Raw genomic sequence first — 13,845 nt, forward strand, 5'->3', positions numbered from 1 at the left:
GCAGTAACTATCATTGCCATGGAAGAAATCTGAACAATAATCATTTGCTTCCGTCTCATATTTGCAGTATGACTTTAACTTCACTCTTCTTCTCTTTGGCCTGAAGAGGGAAGTGCATTTTTTCTAGTTTTGACCTAATTAACTTAAAACTACAAAAACCATGCAGGCAGTATAAAATTAGTCCAGTGATAGCACAGGATGCTGCCACATGGTGAGGTCCAGAGTTGGTATCCTGCTCCTTGGGTTAGCATGAACTGAAAGCGGCACAAGTTGATGCTCATATCAGGGTGAGATCTGAGCCCCAGAGACCTCAAGTGTTTCTCTAGAACAGGGAGTGTCAAACTGTTATAGGCCTGTTAGGTTAGAGGATATTTTTATCGGAGTACCAATGCTGTGCTCTTTCAAGCATTGTCCTGTCAAGCAGCAATGTTTGTTGTTAGGATGACGGCTAGGGACATGGATACATAGAGAAAAATGTGGCCTCATAATCTTAACACACTGATCCCTCTAGCCAGGTTCTAGATTTGGCTTCTAATCAAGTCTAGCTAGCCTGCAAAGAGCTTGTACTGGGATCAAATCACAAAGGAAGCTAAATGCTGGCTGTATGGTATTGGAGAGAACCCAATGTGACTCACAAACATGCATTGTTGTGCCAAAACACAGAAAATGAGTATGTAAAGGTGTGATGAAGTGGAAATGTTCTTAATGTTTTCTCTGACTACCGTGTGGGTGCCTCAGTTTCCCCTATGCGTTTCTCAGGTGTCTAGGGGTGTGTAATTGTTGCACAGGCCTAGGGGGCTAGTGTGAACCTGTCTGCATAGAGAATGGTCAACGCCCTGTCTTCTGGCAACTAATGGCCTGAGCCCCTCCCCTGGAAAGTTGCCAACTAAAGGTGTTGAAGAACAAAAAAACCCTCAGGTAACCTCCTGGCCCGGGAAAGAGACAAAGGGAGAGGAAGGGCTGGAGAGTTTTCAGTTTGGAGCTGGCTGGGAAAATGGCCTCCCCTGGCCCTCCAAGATGGACCTGACTGAGGGGGTCTGTAACTGCAATACCTGTCTTGAACTGTGTTCCTGTCTTCTAAATAAACCTTCTGTTTTACTGGCTGGCTGAGAGTCATGGTGAATCGCACAAAGCCAGGGGTGCAGGGCCTTGTCCCCCCCAAACTTGGTGACAAAAGGCAAAGCGTATTGGGTAATATTGTCTCACTTTAAGGCCAGAAAGGACCATTATGATAATCTAGTCCAGTGGCTTTCAAACTGCGGGTTGTGACCCAGTATAGGTCGCGGAATGTAAGGCACTGGGTCGCGGTGGCTCTGGTCAGCACTGCTGACTGGGCTGTTAAAAGTCCTGTTAGTGGTGCTGCCTGGCTATGACAGGCTAGTCCCTACCTGTTCTGACACCTTGTTGTGCCCTGAAGCAGCCAGCAGCAGGTCCGGCTCCTAGGCGGGGGGGCCATGGGGATCCGTTTGCTGCCCCTGCCCTGAGCACCAGCTCCGCACTCCCATTGTTCTGGAGCTGGCCAATGGGAGCTGCGGGGGCAGGCAGTACCTGCAGGTGAGAGCCACGTGGAGCCGCTTGTACACCTCCATCTAGGAGACGGACCTGCTGCTGGCTGCTTCCAGGGAACAGCGCAGTCCGCAGTGCCAGGACAGGCAGGAAGCCTGCCTTAGCACCCCCGCTGTGCCACTGACCAGGAGCTGCCTGAGGTAAGCCCATGCCCCAATCCCCAGCCCTGACCTCCCCCCCAACCCGGAGTCTCCTCCTGCACCCCAAACCCTTCATCCCTAGCCCCACCCAAGAGCCTGCACCCTCAGCCCAGAGCCCTGACCCCCTCCCGCACCCTGAGCCTCTGCCCCAGCCCTGAGCCCCTCCCACACCCGAAACCCCTCATCCCCAGCTCCGTTGGGTCACGAGCATCAACAATTTTCTTCAACTGGATTGCCAGAAAAAAAGTTTGAAAACCACTGATCTAATCTGACCAGTTCACACACTGCTAAAACCTAGGTGCTACTTTGGTTGTTTTTATTGTGTTCCCTAACTGTTCCAACTGGCAGTGCTGGATGTTTCCTATATTTTTACTAATCTTGTAAATAAGCTAAAAAACAAACCTTCCAATGCCAGGGAGCTCTTTTTAGCTGTTTACTCAGGAGGATGACAATAGCACTTTTTTTCCTTTTGTTCTCATCCTGCATTTGGAGTTGCAGGAATTAACACAAGCTTTTTCAAACAGTTTGATATTGGTACATAATTGAATAGATGGCATACTAAAAATAAAAGGCAGATGTTCTCCAACAGCCATCAGGGAGCAGGCAAACCCGCTGAGTGACATTAAGCCAGAGAGTATCAATGATTAACATCCACTGGAGAACAGCATAGGCTGATTCTCAGGTGTGGCGAAGCTCTGCTTGATGTGGGACCCAAGAAGGGGAAAGGTGGCTTTAGACTGTCCACTTTTTCCATCTATGCATCTTATATATGGGGGGGGGGAGGGATGGCTGAAAAGAGAAAATGGCATAAAACTGCTACCTCAGTACTATGCCTTGCGGGGACTTTCCTTCAACTGGGCGGGGAAGGAATTCCCCATTGGCTGGATCTGTTGGTTTTACTGTCCCTTGTCATGAAGAGTCTGTATTGTGTCAATGAATTGGGCATTTTGAGACTAAGGGCAGGGTTGTTGCTTTTAGCACCTGCAGAAAAAACTGAGTGGTTATTAGCTGCCTTGTTTTTTTCCTCAAAATAGCTGGCGAATGTTGAGGTGTCACTACTTATGACTTTCATTTGTACTGCACCTCTCAAGCAGAAGGATCCCACGGTGCCTTTCCTGCATTATGGTTTGCATTGCTTCCACACACCACTGAAATGCAGCCAGCTCTAGAGAAAAAGGCAGCAGCTGGTTAACACTGCACCACAACACTACACAACAGTTTAGGACAGAAAATGGAGCAGATTGTATCTAGTTTAAACTCTAGGAGGGATTTTAAGAAGGCAAGACATAATTAGTAAAATAACTTGGCCAGGGTTAGCAACCCGACTTCTGCAAAAAGTGCATCAGATGGTCTGGACCTCAGTTCTTTGTCTCTTCCACAAAAGTTGCTGCTGATTTGATTCTTCTGGACATGGCCTCAAGGCTCCTGATGCAGAGATCAACTGTGGCTGAGTCTCCCTCACTGGTTTTCTTGACTCTTGCGAATATCTGTCAATGTGATGCAAGTTTGAGACTGGTACATTCTTTGGACAGACTGGAATTTTAATGACTTCAGGATGAGCAATATTCCCTGAAGTGACTGAAATGCAGGGATTTTGCTCTGATAAAATGGAAACAGAATTGAGCCTAAATTTGTCTCCACTTGAGGTGTCTATACTTGGAGCATAGCAGCCAGATGTAGTTTATTCCAGATTCCAAAGCGAGATTTCAGACTTTTGGCTGAAAAAAAATTCTCACTTGTCAGACCAGTCGTACTTGGGCAAGAACGATTCTTCTGGCTTGGCAGATTTCTGATTATTTAACTTCCTGGTTATGCAGCGAGTGTGACAGATTCACCTATGCTGATGAGAAAGGTGAACACAGTCCCTCTTTGTGCCAGCAAGGGCAGTTGGGGGCTTTGTGGGGGGTTTCACTGCCAAGGAAGGCAGGCAGTATTTCTATTGCCTCCCTCACCTTGGGCTTCTGCCAAGAGAAGACAACTTTCATCTTTACCAGCGCTATGTCAGAGTCATAGGCTGAAGCAAGGTTGCACTGAATCAGTGTACCTCTGTGGCTTGGCCATACTTCCTTCTTAATCCAAATTACCCTCTTTTGGTGCTGGTGCCGGTGGAAGCTGAGCCTGTGCTTCTGATCGTACTAATTTCCTTTATTTAACTATTTAAGTATGAATAATAGTATTTACTGGAATGAATTGCAGTATTGCCAGCCTCAGTAGATCAAAAGTCATGTATCGGACCCACAAAAATAATGAGATTGGCCCCAAAAATCATGAATTACAAAAAAACCCATAAAAATCATGGGGGGCACGGGTTAGTCTGTCTTTTGACTTTTTAACTTCTCTCTATCCTCAGCCAGTGTTTGAAGAATTTCAGATTCAAAAGTCAACTGTTAATGCCCACAAAAATGCATTCCTCTCTGTAGTGGCTAAGATAGATTCCCTGCCCCTAATTCCCCCATCACTACACTGCTTCCCCCTGCTCTGGAACCCCTCATCACTTCCCTTCCCACCCCTGCACTGCCTTCCCCTGCTCCATACCCTGCCATCCCTGCTCTGCCTCCCCCTGTGCCAGACCCCACCTCCTGCTCCCCCATTCCTCTGCAACCTCCAGTGCTCCCCCACTCTCCCCAGCCCCTTTCACCATGTCTCTCCAGCTCCTCACAGTCCCTGTGCCCTGCCTATTCCCCCGAACCATAGAGTCGTAGCCATTTTGCCTGTAGGCATGGCTTCAGTCTTATTGAAAATGGTGGTGGTCTCATGCAGACAAACTGTAGGGAAACGGCAGCATCTTTCTGGCTTCAGCCCCTTTTACAGTCGTAGGAGATGATGGCCATTTTGAATAAGGGAACATTCATGATGTGACGGGTTGTACCCCACTTTGGGGGTGTCACCTGATGTGCTGGGGTCTCACTGAGCCTGCCCGTTCCACTAGCCTGGGCTTCCTCACCCTGTCTTTGTTGTGCCAGGCCCTCAAGCCATCCCTAGCACACACACACACACAGGTAAGGCCATGCCCAGCTGCAGACACAGACTGAAGTCAGCTCTGTGTGAGAGGATTCAGCTCGGGGATTCACCAAGCACTCATTTACACACACCCTTTGGGGAGTAAACCCAAAATAATATTGTCTTGCTCTGTATAGAAAAATCTGCGCAGCTCAAGCTCATAAAAATCGCCCTCTCCATCGATGTGGAGAGAGAGAGGCACAGCTTCTCCACACCCCCCCCATATGAATTGCACAAACTGGATTATGTTATAAACAAGAAATAAGTTTAACAACTACAAAAGGTAAATTTTAAGTGATTATAGGGGATGGCAAACAGAACAAAGCAGATTACTGAGCAAGTAAAACAGAACACGCAAACTAAGCTTAATATACTAAAGAAACAGGTTACACGTAGTAATTTCTCACCCTAAATGTTGTTGAGGCAGGTTGTAGAGTTTCTGCAGCTCAGAGTTCCAGTGATATCTCTTTACAGGCTAGACCACTGTTCTCAGTCTGGACTCAGCCCTTGCCTTCTCCTAGCTTAGTTCCTTGGTTTCTTCAGGAGCATTCAGCAGTCTTCCTTCTCGGGTGGGGAGGCAAATGGAGAGCCCAGATTGCCTTGCTTCCCAGCCTTAAATAGAATTTACATAAGGCGGGAAGCCTTTGTTTCTAGTGGAAAAGTACCAGCAATATCCAAGGTGGTATTTTGTACCAGGTGACCGTATCACATGTTCTTGCAGTGTCAGGGCAACCATGAGACGTGGTTTATTTGCAAGGTCCCCAGGAAGGAACTCCTGAGAAGGTGGGGGATCCACATCTTCGAAAACTCATTGTCTTTTCCTGATGGCCCATTAAGGCTGATTGCTTACTGTCTGGTGGGCGTTTCCCAAGAACATACCAGCACAGTTGTAATTGTTACATAGACAATATTCCTAACTTTAGATACAGAAATGATACATGCATACAAATTGGATAAACACATTCAGTAAATCATAACCTTTCCAATGATACCTCACATGATCCATTTTGCATAAAGCATATCTTAGTTATGCCATATTCATATCATAACAATATTTCTACGAAGAATATGGGGTGTAACATTACACATGAGTTGGCGCCTTTCATCGTGTTTCCATGGATAGGTTAAAAACATCTCAAAATCGCTAGAGTCGCGACCAGATGGCGAGAGTTGGCAATCCTGGAGCTGCTAGTTTGTGCACTTTATCTGCTATGCTATTGTCTATTGGTAAGGTGCCCCCAGGGACTTTATCAGCAGTGTGTTCAGAGCACATACACAGTTGAGGCCAGGTGAGCTGTAATGCCTAAGCTTAACCAAGCTGAACCAAAAGGGCTTAAAGCATAGAGAGCCTCATTCTCAGTTCTGCTGTTGCCTTTTTACATCACCCTGGAAGATTCACAAGGTCTTAAAGTGGGCAGAAACAGTCTCCTGTGCAGGGGACCTCCCAGCCCTCCAGCTCAGAGGAATTTTCAGCCCAGCATAGAGCTAGTACAAGGGCTTTGCACTGGTCCTGTTTCTAATCTCTGGAGCGGGGTGAGTTGAGACTAGTGTGTCAGGGATATGGCTAAAGCACACTGCACTACTGCTGTTTTCTGTGGAGCCACGGGAAGCAGAACATAAGCATGAGCAGCCCTGAGGTTTCCCTAACTTATGTGTGAGGACCAGGAAGGCCCTGTACAACCCCAGAATATGGGGAACCCAAAAGTGGCTTAGTCACCTCCCCTGTCCCCCCATGCCTATCCCAAGTATAGTAGTAGAATAATTAAGAATCTGGCCCATGGATTTTGAAATCTCTTCACAAGTTACATCCAAAACTCTTTGAATTAAAATCTCTGCCATCACCATATAGTTGCAAATGTGATTCAAAGCAAATAGGACTAAAATCACCTGCTAATAGTCTCTTGTGGGTTTTTGTAGATTCTTTTTTAATGATTGTCAGCTTTAGTTAATCAAAATTAATTTTACTCTTGGCTTTCCTGATTTCCAATTAGTATTTATTGAGCAGCATTACAGCCATTGAACTTTTGGGCACTTGAACAGGAAGCAAGGGTAAGCTGTAAACACTCAATCTGCTCATGAATACCCCTCTGGTTCAGCATGTGTGTGTTTTCTTTTCATTAACAGTTACAATAATCAGATATATTTCTAAATTGTTCCCATTTCCCACCTCCTCTCAGCTTAATAATTATTTCTATAACTCTCATCCCTGGTGAGAGCTTTTCTTTTAAGATTTAAATTAAAGGAAAACTCTTGTGTATTTTGAAGTATATGCTGATCAGCACAACTAATTGCAAAGAGCAAATCACTTTAAAAGAAAACGTGCAAGGCCTGATTTTTAGCCTGCCCTACCTTTTTGGAAGGCACAGCTGATGTCATTGTGATGTGTGACTACCTGGTATGTACGCAGAATTGGGTAATGACATTAGTTGTGCCTACAAATAATTAAAAGTGCAGTTATATGCATTTGCAAATTATGAGCACAAGAAGGGAGCCTGTGTTTTAAAAATCTGGCCCTAAATGTCATAAATACCAAGTAATAAAGAAACAATTAACAATAAAAGAGGCAGATGCCATCATCATTTGGAGGAGGACTGAGAGAAAGTACAAGCTGTCTGTGTGCCTGGGAAAATAGGAGCTGTCAAAGGAGTTAGATTTACTTTAAAAGCTTTGTTTAATTTAATAATGGTTTAACAATGTTAAATTAACTTGTTTGGTTTTTGAAATAAAATTTACCTTACAACAGTTCAGGCAGTCCCAGAGAAATCAGTGAGATCTGCTTTCCTTTCAGACCTAGTCTGCATCACCAAGTTAGAGCGTCCTCCTGAGAAATGTCAGTGAATTGGAGCTTCCTGGGCAAGACCATTCATAGCTCTAGTGAGCTAAATGGCAGGTATATGTGAAAAAGGTTCTGAAAATCCATTTTTAAAAATACATCAATGGGTTTGTCATTTAGAAAATATAATTGCTGGACATTTCTGATAAGACCCCCCCCCTTCTTCAAGCACTTATGCACTTGCTTAACTTTACTACTGCGAGTAGTCCCAATTGCAGACAATGGCACTAATTGTGGTAGTAAAATAAAGCGATTACACAAGTGTTTGCAGGATCAGGGTCTTAGTTCCTTTTTTCCCAGATAAAGAAGCTGTGAAAATCCACTTGAATTCTTAGGTCTTCTCTCCTTCCTCCCCTAAATAAGAACATAAGAACGGCCATACTGGGTCAGACCAAAAGTCCATCTAGCCCAGTATCCTGTCTACTGACAGTGGCCAATGCCAGGTGCCCCAGAGGGAGTGAACCTAACAGGCAATGATCAAGTGATCTCTCTCCTGCCATCCATCTCCATCCTCTGACAAACAGAGGCCAGGGACACCTGGCTAATAGCCATTTATAGACTTAACCACCATGAATTTATCCAGTTCTCTTTTAAATGCTGTTATAGTCCTAGCCTTCACAACTTCCTCAGGTAAGGAGTTCCACAAGTTGACTGTGCGCTGCGTGAAGAACATCATCTTTTTATTTGTTTTAAACCAGCTGCCTGTTTTAAACCTGCTGACTTTTTAAACAACTGCAATGATGCTCTTGTTTTCCAGTCCTGCAATCAGATCTGCAAATGCAGATCTCTGCATTTGTACAGATTCAGTTTGGCATAGGAGTCTGTGCTAGTGGCTCTGATTTCAGGATTGAGCCTTACTGTAGAAACTGGCATGGATTTCTGCAGTGAAGGGATGAGTGAAACTTCATGCAGCCAAGGACATTGAGGGAGGCAGGAGGGGAGACCGCATTACATTTTCATAGATGTTTGAAACCTAAATTGCTGAGGATCAACAGTTTTGTCTGAACATTACCAGTTAGTCCAAAGCTGATGTACGTGTTCTGTGGGTGGCTACCTGGGTTACTAAAAGGAGTCTGACATGGTAATTTTTTGTTCTTAAAAAATAAATTCCTTGCTATTTCTAATATCCCCCTGGACAGTGGGAATGGAAGCCTGTTTCGTTTCTCCTGGTGAATGATAAACTGTTTTACTGTTTGAAGGAGACAAGGTGGTGAGTTAATGTCTTTTATTGGACCAACGTCTTGTGGTGGAAGAAACTTAGGCCTGGTCTACACTACAGAGTTAGGTTGGTGTAAACCATCTCGCATCAGCCTAGTTGTGCGTGTGTCTACACATTGTCTCTAACCAATGTAAGCGCTCCATTATGCTGACATAGTAATACTACCACCCTGAGCAGTGTTGAGCTATGATTGAGGTACTGAGGTCTATGCAGTGCAAATGTAGACACTCTGTTACCTATGTCAGCCCTAACTGTCCTCCAGCAACTGTCCCACAATGCCTGATGCTGACCACCCTGGTCACAATTGTGAACTCTCCTGCCCATTGGTCATAGAATCATAGAATCTCAGGGTTGGAAGGGACCTCAGGAGGTCATCTAGTCCAACCCCAACCCTCAGGTCACTGAGACCTGAAGCGCACCCACCCTTAAAACCATGAATGTATTTTTGAAATGCCTTTTCCTGATTGTCCATCTTGGCAAGCACACCTAGCTGCTCTCCGTTGTTGTGTGCAACTGCCCAGCTGACTATGCCAGCTACATGTTCCAGATGTGCTCCGTCCTGGAGTAGACAGGAGATATTGGATCTCCTGGGCCTGTGTGTAGAAGAGGCTGTGCAAGCACAGCTACAGATCAGCTGTAGATATGTGGACAGGGCAGACTGCTGAGCGGGCAGCCGAGCCCTGAGTAGGGGCGGAGCTAGGCTGAGGAGGGGCCTATAAAAGCGGCCGACCAGCCAGGTAGCGGCACGGGAGCCGGCGAACAGGGCTCCTAACAGGGGAGTTTGAGTGGGAGTTCCCATTGGAGGAGCAGGTATTTGTATTTGCATCTGTCTTTGTGTATTTGCATCTGTCTTTGTAGTGCTTGTATCTATCTGTAGAGGCCCGTAGGGGCAGACTGCTGAGCGAGCAGCCGAGCCCTGAGTAGGGGGCGGAGCTAGGCTGAGGATGGGCCTATAAAAGCGGCCGCCCAGCCAGGCAGCGGCACAGCTGCGAGCAGCGGCACGGGATCCGGCGAACAGTGCTGCTAACAGGGGAGTTTGAGTGGGAGTTCCCATTGGAGGAGCAGGTATTTGTATTTGCATCTGTCTTTGTGTATTTGCATCTGTCTTTGTAGTGCTTGTATCTATCTGTAGAGGCCCGTAGGGGCAGACTGCTGAGCGGGCAGCCGAGCCCTGAGTAGGGGGCGGAGCTAGGTTGAGGAGGGGCCTATAAAAGCGGCCGCCCAGCCAGGCAGCGGCACAGCTGCGAGCAGCGGCACGGGATCCGGCGAACAGTGCTGCTAACAGGGGAGTTTGAGTGGGAGTTCCCATTGGAGGAGCAGGTATTTGTATTTGCATCTGTCTTTGTGTATTTGCATCTGTCTTTGTAGTGCTTGTATCTATCTGTAGAGGCCCGTAGGGGCAGACTGCTGAGCGGGCAGCCGAGCCCTGAGTAGGGGGCGGAGCTAGGTTGAGGAGGGGCCTATAAAAGCGGCCGCCCAGCCAGGCAGCGGCACAGGAGCCGGCAAACAGGGCTGCTAACAGGGGAGTTTGAGTGGGAGTTTACAGGGGGAGTCGGAAGGGGCAGGGGGCGCGGTGCTGCGTGTGCTGTGTTCCCCAAGTGAGAAGGCTGATAGAGGCAGAGACAACAGCAGCCATGAGCCAAGCAGCAGAGGATACAATGAGGATGATTGCATGCGGCAGCTGCGGTATGTCCATGGTCCTAGTGGGGGCACCGGAACAGAGGTATGTATGCATGAAGTGCCGCCTAATAGAGCTGATGGAAGAAAAGATCCTAGGTCTAGAGATGCAGATAGAAACCCTGGTAGAGATTAGAAGGGGGCTTGAGCAGCTGATGGAGCAAAGGTAAGCTGTGGCTGAAGGGGATTGCTCAGAGGTACAGGGGGAAGCAGGGGCTAAGGCCTGTGAGGGGGGAATGCTGGATGGGGAACATGGGCAGTGGAAGCATGTGACCGTGAGAAGCAGGCAGGGGAAAAGGAGGGCCAGTGAAGGAGAAATAGAGCTAAGGAACAGGTTTGAAGGTTTGGAGAATGAGGAAGGGGTACAGCAGGTGGTAGTTGACGGTGGGAGGGCAAGGAAGAAGAGAATAGCGGCTAGTCCGATAGAAAGAGGGGAGGAATCGATGGAGACAGCACCAACTTTGGGCCCCAGGAGGATGCAGGATGGCTTAAGGGGGACTACAAGGGATGATAGGAATGGAAGGAGCTTGCAACCAGGGGGAACGGGGGATAGTTTAGCAGACTGCACTGTCACCAGGCAAAGGCAGGTCTACGTGATTGGGGATTCCATACTGAGAAGGTTGGACAGGCCTGTGACCAGGGCCGATCCGGAGAACAGAAGGGTGTGCTGTCTACCGGGCGCTAAAATACGGGATGTGGACCTGCGGTTGAAAAGGATCCTAAAAGGAGCAGGTAAGAACCCGTTGATCATCCTTCATGTAGGAACGAATGACACGGCTAGATTCTCGCTGGAGAGAATCAAGGGAGACTATGCCAGGCTGGGTAAGACGCTCAAGGAAATTGAGGCTCAGGTGATCTTCAGTGGGATTCTACCTGTCCCTAGGGAAGGGTGACAAAGGGGTGACAGGATTGTGATGATAAATAGTTGGCTCAGGGAGTGGTGCTATAAGGAGAGCTTTGGGATGTATGGGCACTGTGAGGCTTTCGGGGACAGAAACTGTTCTCACGGGATGGGCTCAACCTGAGTAGGGAAGGAAATAGACTTCTAGGAGGGAGGCTGGCTCATCTGATCAAAAGAGCTTTAAACTAGGTATTGGGGGGAGATGGTTGGGAGATGTCCAGGCACTCTCCATGCCAAATTTAAACATTGAGAGGGAGGACAACAGGATAAGAACGGCTATAGCCAGAGGGAAGGGTTTGGACATAAGGAAGAGGGGGGGGATGGATACTAGACCAATAGGTCATACTGGTGGTACTGTGTCCCTACCAAATTGGGTAACAAAGGTGAGAGAAGCCAAACAGCAAAAATTAGGATGTTTGTTCACCAATGCGAGAAGCCTAGGTAACAAAATGGAGAAATTGGAGCTCCTGGTCCGAGAATTGAAACCGGATATCGTAGGAATAACCGAAACATGGTGGAACGGTAGTCATGACTGGAGTACAGGTATGGAAGGGTATGTGCTGTTTAGGAAAGACCGAAACAAAGGTAAAGGTGGGGGAGTAGCATTGTATGTCAATATTGAGGTAAACTGTAATGAAATAACTAGTAATGGAATGGATAATACGGAGTCTGTTTGGGCAATGGTCACATTAGGGAAGAAAACTACTAGAGCCTCCCCTGGGATAGTGATTGGGGTGTGCTATAGACCGCCAGGATCTAGCCTGGATATGGATAGAGAACTCTTTAATGTTTTTAAGGAGGTAAATACTAATAGGAACTGTATGATCATGGGAGACTTTAACTTCCCGGATATAGATTGGGGAACAAATGCTAGTAATAATAATAGGGCTCAGCTTTTCGTAGACGTGATAGCTGATGAATTCCTTCATCAAGTAGTAGCTGAACCGACGAGGGGGGATGCCATTTTAGATTTGGTTTTGGTGAGTAGTGAGGACCTTGTTGAGGAAATGGTTGTAGGGGACAACCTTGGCTCGAGTGATCATGAGCTAATTCGATTCAAAATAAATGGAAGGATAAACAAAATTGCATCTGAGACTAAGGTTTACGATTTCAAAAGGGCTAACTTTACTAAATTAAGGCGACTAGTTAGGGAAGTGGATTGGACTAACATATTTAGGGATCTAAAGGCGGAAGAAGCCTGGGATTATTTCAGGTTGAAGTTGCAGGAGCTGTCAGAGGCCTGTATCCCGAGAAAGGGAAAACGGTCCTTAGGTAGCAGTTTTAGACCGAGCTGGATGAGCAAGCGTCTCAGAGGGGTGATTAAGAAAAAACAGAAAGCGTACAAGGAGTGGAAGATGGGAGGGATCAGCAAAGAAACCTACCTTATTGAGGTCAGAGGGTGTAGGGATGCAGTGAGAAAGGCCAAAAGCCGGGTAGAGATGGACCTTGCGAAGGGAATTAAAACCAATAGTAAAAGGTTATTTAGCCATATAAATAGGAAGAAAACCAAGAAAGAAGAAGTGGGACCGCTTAAAACTGTAAATGGAGTGGAGATTAAGGATAAGCTAGGCATGGCACAATATCTAAACGAATATTTTGCCTCGGTCTTTAATGAGGCTAATGAAGGGTTTAGGAATAGTGGCAGAGTGACTGATTGGAATGAAGGTGCGGGGTTGGAAATTACAGTATCTGAGGTAGAAGCCAAACTTGAACAGCTTAACGGTAGTAAATCAGGCGGCCCGGATAATCTTCATCCTAGAATATTAAAGGAATTGGCGAGTGAAATTGCAAGCCCGTTAGCGATAATTTTTAACGAATCTCTAAACTCGGGGGTTGTACCGTTTGACTGGAGATTAGCTAATATAGTTCCTATTTTCAAGAAGGGGAAAAAAAGTGACCTAGGTAACTACAGGCCTGTTAGTTTAACATCTGTAGTATGTAAAGTCATGGAAAAAATATTAAAGGAGAGAGTAGTTACGGACCTTGAGGTCAATGGCAATTGGGACAAATTACAACATGGTTTTACGAAAGGTATATCGTGTCAAACCAACCTGATCTCCTTCTTTGAGAAAGTAACAGATTTTTTAGACAAGGGAAATGCGGTGGATCTAATATATCTTGATTTCAGTAAGGCGTTTGATACAGTACTGCATGAAGAATTACTGGTTAAATTGGAAAAGATGGGGATCGAAATGAAAATCCAGAGGTGGATAAGGAACTGGTTAAAGGGGAGACTGCAGTGGGTCGTATTGAAAGGTGATCTGTTGGGTTGGAGGGAGGTTACCAGTGGAGTTCCTCAAGGTTCGGTTTTGGGTCCAATCTTATTCAATCTATTTATCACTGACCTTGGAACCAAAAGTAGGAGTGGGCTGATAAAGTTTGCGGATGACATGAAGTTGGGAGGTATTGCCAATTCGGAGAAGGATCGGGATATCCTCCAGGGAGATTTGGATGACCTTGTAAACTGGAGTATTAGTAATAGGATGAAATTCAATAGTGAGAAGTGTAA

General features: G+C 46.4%; 1 protein-coding gene and 1 long non-coding RNA gene across 9 annotated transcripts in view; one reads left to right on the forward strand and one right to left on the reverse strand.

The window, feature by feature from the left end:
- LOC120373594 overlaps nt 1-5,272 on the reverse strand; it is a 34,486-nt gene extending 29,214 nt beyond the window's left edge. Inside the window, exon 1 of the long non-coding RNA XR_005585602.1 lies at nt 5,114-5,272. This is a non-coding gene — a long non-coding RNA (uncharacterized LOC120373594). The remainder of the gene's footprint in view (nt 1-5,113) is intronic.
- The window catches only part of CLUAP1 (clusterin associated protein 1), a 192,270-nt gene that overhangs the window by 48,130 nt on the left and 130,295 nt on the right, over nt 1-13,845 (forward strand). The window lies entirely within an intron of this gene.

Source organism: Mauremys reevesii, linkage group 10, assembly GCF_016161935.1.
Source record: "Mauremys reevesii isolate NIE-2019 linkage group 10, ASM1616193v1, whole genome shotgun sequence".
NCBI lineage: Eukaryota > Metazoa > Chordata > Testudines > Geoemydidae > Mauremys > Mauremys reevesii.